Here is a 7558-nt window from a genome sequence, read left to right as displayed (position 1 = left end):
GAAGGTCAAGTATTATTATTAAATTCAATATAATATTACTTGACTCACCCGAATTCTAACTCTCACCCTGACCCAAATATTTGGCGTTGATTGAATAATTGTTTCATAGCCGTGGTAGGACTCCAGTGCCAATTATTCTAAGTTAGAAATTAGATTTATAAGTTTGGCTGTTATTAGCTTAAAGAATTGTGAATTTCATCAGGCACATTACGTAGTTTTAGAGAAACTGTGACAAAAAACTTACATAGCTTTGGGTTAGGTTAAACTTTAATTAACCAGAAGTCTAACAAGAGTTAAAAAATACGTGTGTCTTCCAATTACTTATTTCTTGTAGACAACATTTTGCAGAAGATTGTGTTTTTTGTTACCGCGACACTCTAAAACGTTATTTTGCGCGACAAGCGACAGTTCTAGTCTAATTAATATATTTGTAACGAACTAAAAGTTTTATTTTGATATGTAAGATAAATATTATTAATTAAGATTTAATGGAGCTGTGCATTTTATACGCTAAAGCAATTTAAATCAAAAGTTTCAAAGTTTCGTAAACTTGAAACTGTTTAGTATTGGGTGATTAGGATTTAAAACTGTACTCGAAATGAAAAATCAAGACCTTCTAAATTATTTTTTTAATTGTACTATTTAAGGTTTTAATCAACTTTTACTTTTTGAAATTGTGATATTTCGGAATATTAATAGGACTATGTAGCGCGACACAAATGTAGCGTGAACCGCTACAAAGCGACACGATGATCGCCAAGGTGGAGACGGGCTCAAAACCAAAATGTGCACATTGTGCGCACAATGTGCACTTGCTATATGTGCACCGCATTCGAAGGTGCACATTGTGCGCACAATGTGCACTTGTCATATGTGCACGAACCAAAATGTGCACATTGTGCGCACAATGTGCACTTGTTATATGTGCACCGCATTCGAAGGTGCACATTGTGCGCACAATGTGCACTTGCGATATGTGCACGGTTCAGTGCACATTTGAAGGTGCACATTGTGCACTTGCGATATTTGCGCCAAATGTACACTAAATCTGCATCTTATGTGCACCTCACTTGAATTTGATGTGCTATTAATGTGCCGGTGCGGCAAAGGTGGCTAAAAAGTTGCACACTCTGTTTTCCGTGATCACTTTTTCCACCGCGTGTGATGGTAAGGCGCTATTTGTCCGGCAGCCGATTATTATTATCGAACTTAAAAACAGACAGACAGGCAGATGTAGGATTTGTACTTTTCTTACTTACCAGAAGATAGACAGATTGTCACAAATTTAATTATTGTAGACCCTTCGTTCCGGACTAATGCGTTTGTCCGCGGGAATCGCCGTTCGGGTCAGCTACCCACCGACTTGGTTTTCCCTCAGGGACAGGACTTTGTGTGAATTTCGAAGTCTCAGTTTTTCTAGCGCTGCTGACAACTTTGTGTGCGGTTGCGTTTTGGATGGCTTTGTGTTGCATCGTCATTCGTCGGGTTGATACCGAGAGAATCGGACGCATTTTGAGCACGGTTTGCAATTTCGTTGGTTAGAGGCAAGAATAATTTTTGAATTGTAAAGTCATTTAAGCTAAGTTACGTGACGTATTAAAAAAACAGCAACTCATTGATAATATATAGAAAAAATGAAAAATCAACGTTTTTTTTAATCAATATTCATATTTTTGTCATAAAATTACAAACATGGCGTTAACTTAACTCTGTAAAATACAAGTTGTGACGTCATGCTGGAGTGAACCGCTTTTGTTTACAGGTTGGGGTTCGGTTAAGGTTTATGTTCTTTCAAATTATTCCGTTCAGTTCCGGTTCTGGTCCTTAAAATTTTACAAAAAACGGTGATTCGGTAACAGTTCGGCATTCTTTACCTTTTTGGATGTTGCATAAATGTAGGCCTATGCCTTTACTTTTTATTTTCAGTAATTATTTTTTTTCTCTGTAATCTAACATTATATATTTTTTATGTTTCTGTAGCATTTTTTTACGGTCGTCTTTAACTTTTCTTTAGTGTATGGATTTTTAATTTTTTTATTTCGATAGCCTTTCCTTTTTTATTCATTTTTTATTTACTTTACTATAATTTCATTTTCCTTTGTCATTTGAGGTTATATTTAATTTGTTTCTGTCGCATTTTCATATTACCTACCTATCGATAGTATTTCGTTTATAATCTTGCTTAAAGTATTTCGCAAATATTGCTGCTGCAGTTTTCCGTTTAAAATTTTTCTATTCAACCATTTCCAACTTTATATCTTACGATTGGTATTTCGCCCTGAAGTGAGTATTGTTTTGTTCCCTAATTGCTTTTGTGCTATATGTGTGCCGTGACGCCTTCAATTTTCTGGTTTTATAAAATAAACTTTTGTGTTGAAGTTTTTTAAATTCGATAGAGCCACTAATTACGAAAGTTATTTTTAGGATTCATTGATCATTTAAAAACAAACACAAACAATCGCATCGCTATTCAATGTTCAACTAATTCTAACCAATTTTTTTTTAAGTTAACAAAATTAAAATGCAATAGTGCAATTGAATTAGATTAAAAATGGTCAAACATAGATCTTTAAATACAAGAAGTGTTGCCTTACGTTTGAAAGGTCCCATCAACATGCAATTGGGTAGGGGTGCCCAAAACGTGACATTTTATTCCGATAACCAATATCGTGAACAAAAAGTATCACAATCCGATACCCAATGACGTCATAACCATGCCCACATAAGCAGAGTAGTTAAAAATTATGAACGTTTAAAAATACTTTTACGGGTTTTAAGGCTAAATTTGCAGGTTTAGTTACCTCCAGTTGTTAACTTATTTGTTTGGTAAATTTAACCCATATAATCGAAAATCCATACAATTGGGACTCAATTAAAAAAAAAGAATTATAAAAAGAATCGATCGAAAAATAACATGCATAATAAATCCACTCCATATAATCGGAAATCCATAAAAGTGGAACTCAAATAAAAAATATATCATAATAAAAAGAATGGCACGAAAAATAACATGTATTACTATAATATACTATAGTATTACTTGATCTTTTCCATACAAAAACAAATCGTTTAATATGAAGTTATTTATTTTTCTGTATAACGTTCACCGATACATTGTAAGTTGCACATTGAGCGATAGTGCACAATGTGCACTTAATCGTTACATATCGCAAGTGCACATTGTGCGCACAATGTGCACATTTCGGTTTGCGTACATATCACAAGTGCACAATGTGCGCACATTGTGCACCTTGGAATGTGCACCGAACCGTGCACATATCGCAAGTGCACATTGTGCGCACAATGTGCACGTTTTGGTTTTGAGTCCTGTTGCCAAGGTGGATGAGAGAAAATTTTTTGCAAAAACAAACGTAAGTAAGTTTAGAATTCGAGTTCGTACTTTTATGTAACTAAACTCTCTAAATGTGTTCTCGTAATTAAAATCCACAGTGTTTTTTGGCGCTGGTCTAGAATCCTACCAAATTTTCGCTTGGAGTTTAAATTGCTAACATTATTTCGGTTAGGGTGAAGTTATATTTATTCTTATCCTACGTATTTATGCGTTCCTTTCAACTTTAATTTATGACAACACGTTTCGTTACTGTTAAAATAAATGTTGTAGGATCCCAGATCAGCGCCTAATTCTGTTTTTTTTAGTGATGAGCCATAACGCAAAACACGGCGCTCTTTTACTATTGTACATGAAAAGTTATGCAAAAAAAAAATAATAATACCGCATACCACAACGCATATTGTTTGGGTTAGGGTGCGGGTTTGGGTGAGGGTGGTTCAAGTAATATTATGTTTATTATTAATAATAACTTGACCCACCCTCAACCAAACGCTAACCCGCACCCTAACCCAAACAATATGTGTTGTGGTATGCGGCATTTGAAAAAAAAAAATTTTTATCAATTTTTACGTACAATAGTGAAAGAGCACCCAAAACACGCATGTGAAGGTTGGTCACACACTAGCCGTTTGTTTTACTTCGTCAGGGGGCCACTGAGGAAAGTATTGTAAGTGCGGCCGCGAGTCATTTTCTACAAACCCAACCACGTTTGCAACCGTTAACAACAGTGCAAATTTTTCAGTTTTCGAAGTACTGTAAACGGCTTTAGCAATAAATCATATTGTAGTTTTGTAGATCTGGCTACAGTAGTGCAGAATATCTAATGTGGTACACTGGTGAAAAAACTTCCGATTATTAAATGATAACTATAATAATACTTAACCCACCCATACTCAATCACTAACCAACACCCTAACCCAAATATTGTGCGTTGATTTATTAGTTGTTTGAACGCTGTGGTAGAATTATAGACCAAAGCCGACTTTGGGTTTGGGTGGGTTGAGCAATATTTTAAATAGCAAATATAATAATACTTGACCCAAACACTAAACAACACCTGTTACGACTTTACTAGTAATTCTAGAAAATTACCTAGTCCTCCTGTAAAGTCGCTGTGAGTTCTTATTTTCGGGCAATAAATAACCTACCAAAGAGAACTTATATTAAAGACCACAACAAGAAAACCCAATGTACAGATGTATTGGTTGCAAGAGTAGAAAATTACCACACCACAAACAATAATGACACTTAGACACACACAATTACTTACAAAAGCGACAGACAGAGCATAATGAAACTTAAAGTTTTACTCGCTAATTTCACAAGGCTACACCCAGACGTCTCTCTCCCCGCTGTCGGCGGTGAGTTGCTCGTAATATACGCTAAAACAAAACTCCTTTTCACGGGAACCGACGCGCTCCCGGAAAGATAACATTGGGCGGACCTTTTAGTGAGAAGTTAAACCGCGCCGGAAAACAAGCGATAAATGATTGTGAGATTTGCAGAAATGTTTGGATACAGGAAAAAACATGTCTAAAATCCAATTAACGGCGAACACCACAGCGCACAAGAATATTACGTTAATATACAATTATACATGTCTCGAAATGCGAAAACCTAATTCCTATAGCCCTACATTTAAGAACAAAGGCGCAAAATTAATAATGAATGTTAGAATTTACAGTCGGCGTAATTAGCAGTCGGCGTAATTAGATTTTGTAGTGCTAATACAGTCGGCGTAATTAGATTTTGTAGTGCTAATTAAGCACGTAACAACACCCTAACCGGCATATTGCACGAAAGACTTATTCTATAGCCGTTTACCAAACTTTAGTGACCGGCTAATTCTTCAGTATGGAAAATGGATCCGTTGCCATACTTTTAATCTTGAAGTTTGGGTTTCGAAGTAACAGGTTTTTCCAAACTGGGTGGCACCTTTTAACAAAATTATTGCTATATTTCTCTTTACTTGTCAATGTTAGTTGAAACGATTTGTTTTGGTGAAATACTTTTTGCAATTGTAAACTGAAGAGAGTAGAGTAATATAAAAGTTGCCAAACTTATTCTGGATTTGGAATGTAAGCTTTCACAGTTAGGTGATCTTATAAGAGGTTTTAAGTTTAAAACTGTTAGTTGTTGTATATTTTAAATCCTACTAAAATCCAGTGGAAACATCTATTGAACCTCTCAATTTTGGGACACATTTCTAAACAGTTTATGATTAAGACCAATTTTTTAATATGTTTTTTTTATTAGATAAATGTTTTTGTGGAAAACTTGTACAGCATTACTGCATAACACTGTTTAGCCAAATATGACTCTTCTCTGATACCGATACCCATAAGTTTAAACAAAAGCACTTGATGTGATGAGGTACCAAATGGCGCCATTACTTACTATGCTTAACAAACAAAATAGATTAAATTGAAAAATCAAAGTTATTTGTTTCATTATTAACTAAAATTTGCTTTAGCGTTAGGAAGTTTAGTTAACTCCAGTTGGTAACCTACTATTGTTAAAATTGAAAAAAATATCGCTGCATTTTGTCACAAATCATTGCTTAAATCTATATCAAAATTTGGTATCTGATCGTCACTGATACCATCCTAATATCAAACGAGTGCTAATAGGGTAATATATACTAATTTAAGAAATGATGAATGGTCGGACGCTCACTAATTTAAGTGTTACCCCGTTAAAACAATTATTAAACCAACGCACAATATTTGGGTTAGGGTGGGGGTTAGCGTTTGGGTGAAGGTGGGTCAAGTGTTATTATATTTAATAATAATACTGTGACCGTTCCGACCATTCATCATTCCGTAAATTAGTGTTACCCGTGCTAATATTATTACCACTTGGCATCAGGTATCAGCCAATATTACCCAATGACATCAACTGCACCATTGTTTAGCTATGTACATTGTGATGAACCACCATCTCACTGCTTTATCTTTAATTTGCATTCTTATTAGAGGGTTCACAAATTACCAGCTATGTGATGCATATTTGGCAAATCAATGTTATGGCATTGTACACACAGCTATTTTTGTGTGTAAGCGTATTAAGTGTAACTATGACATTTAAAGTTTTATCCATATATTATCATGGTTAGCCCGCCCAAATACGGGTAGGTATGTTATTTGCCGACCAATTATACGTCATTCCTAATCTATACCCTCGGGCAATTTGCATTGTAAGTAAATTTGCTCAATTTATGTATTTCCTATTGTGTTGCCAAAAAGTCTTCGAATCTTTAATATTCGTTGAATAAATTTAAAATACTTGTTATTGTGTAAACTGTCACATTTCTACTGGTTTGTTTTGAATTATATTCAAAACACAGCAGGTGATACAATTTACGGTCGTTAAAAACCAATATGTTTTCTTTTAATTTTTTTTAACTTTATGCATAAAATGTAAGCCCTTTCTGACGTACAGCTTCTGACACACAGCACCTTTGCCTCACATTAATTAAATTGTTTTTATTTGGTGTTTATGACATTTACAGGAAACAAATAAGCAAATAGAATGAGGTTGATAAGGGCGCTTCGGTCCAAGAGCATCCCCTACGAAATACCTCACAGTCAAATAAGGGAGAACTTCAAAGGGTCACGGAGCACAACAGTCAAAGACCTCTTTGTCCACAAAGGTTCTTTCTGGCTCATGATTCCTGCTATTTTGCTGATCCATCATGTTAATTACAGAAGCAAATGCACCCAGATCGACCTTGTGCGCTACAAAGTCAAGTTATTTCCCGAAAAACCTGTGCCTGGCTACAGCAAGATAAACTGAGAAATAAGTTCTGTTGCAAAATTGAATCAAATTGTGGACAGAAATTGTCTGATGTGTGTTTTTATTGGTAAAATAAATAAAAGTATTTATATTGCTTTGCTTGATATGCTTTCTCAGTTCGTAGTAAACTTTTATACCCCACCGTTAAGGAGTCAGTTGTGAAATAAATGTAATTATTGGTTTACAAGACAAACCACCTTCAATTAGTTTTGCTATGTTTAAATTTCAAATAATCGGATGTAATTTCCAGAAAGAGTAAAGTTTTTTTTAATTTAAGTTTACCAGGTGCACAGCTTGTAAATAGAAAAAATACTCAAAAATAAACCATATATATATACATATTTTTCATGTTTTAATAGCTTATTGAGCACAAACTGCTTAAAATATATTAATACAACTATAAGGTTTTGC

This window comes from Ascidiella aspersa, chromosome 2 (assembly GCF_963924565.1).
Source record: "Ascidiella aspersa chromosome 2, kaAscAspe10.2, whole genome shotgun sequence".
NCBI classification, from domain to species: domain Eukaryota; kingdom Metazoa; phylum Chordata; class Ascidiacea; order Phlebobranchia; family Ascidiidae; genus Ascidiella; species Ascidiella aspersa.
This window is presented reverse-complemented; position numbering follows the sequence as displayed.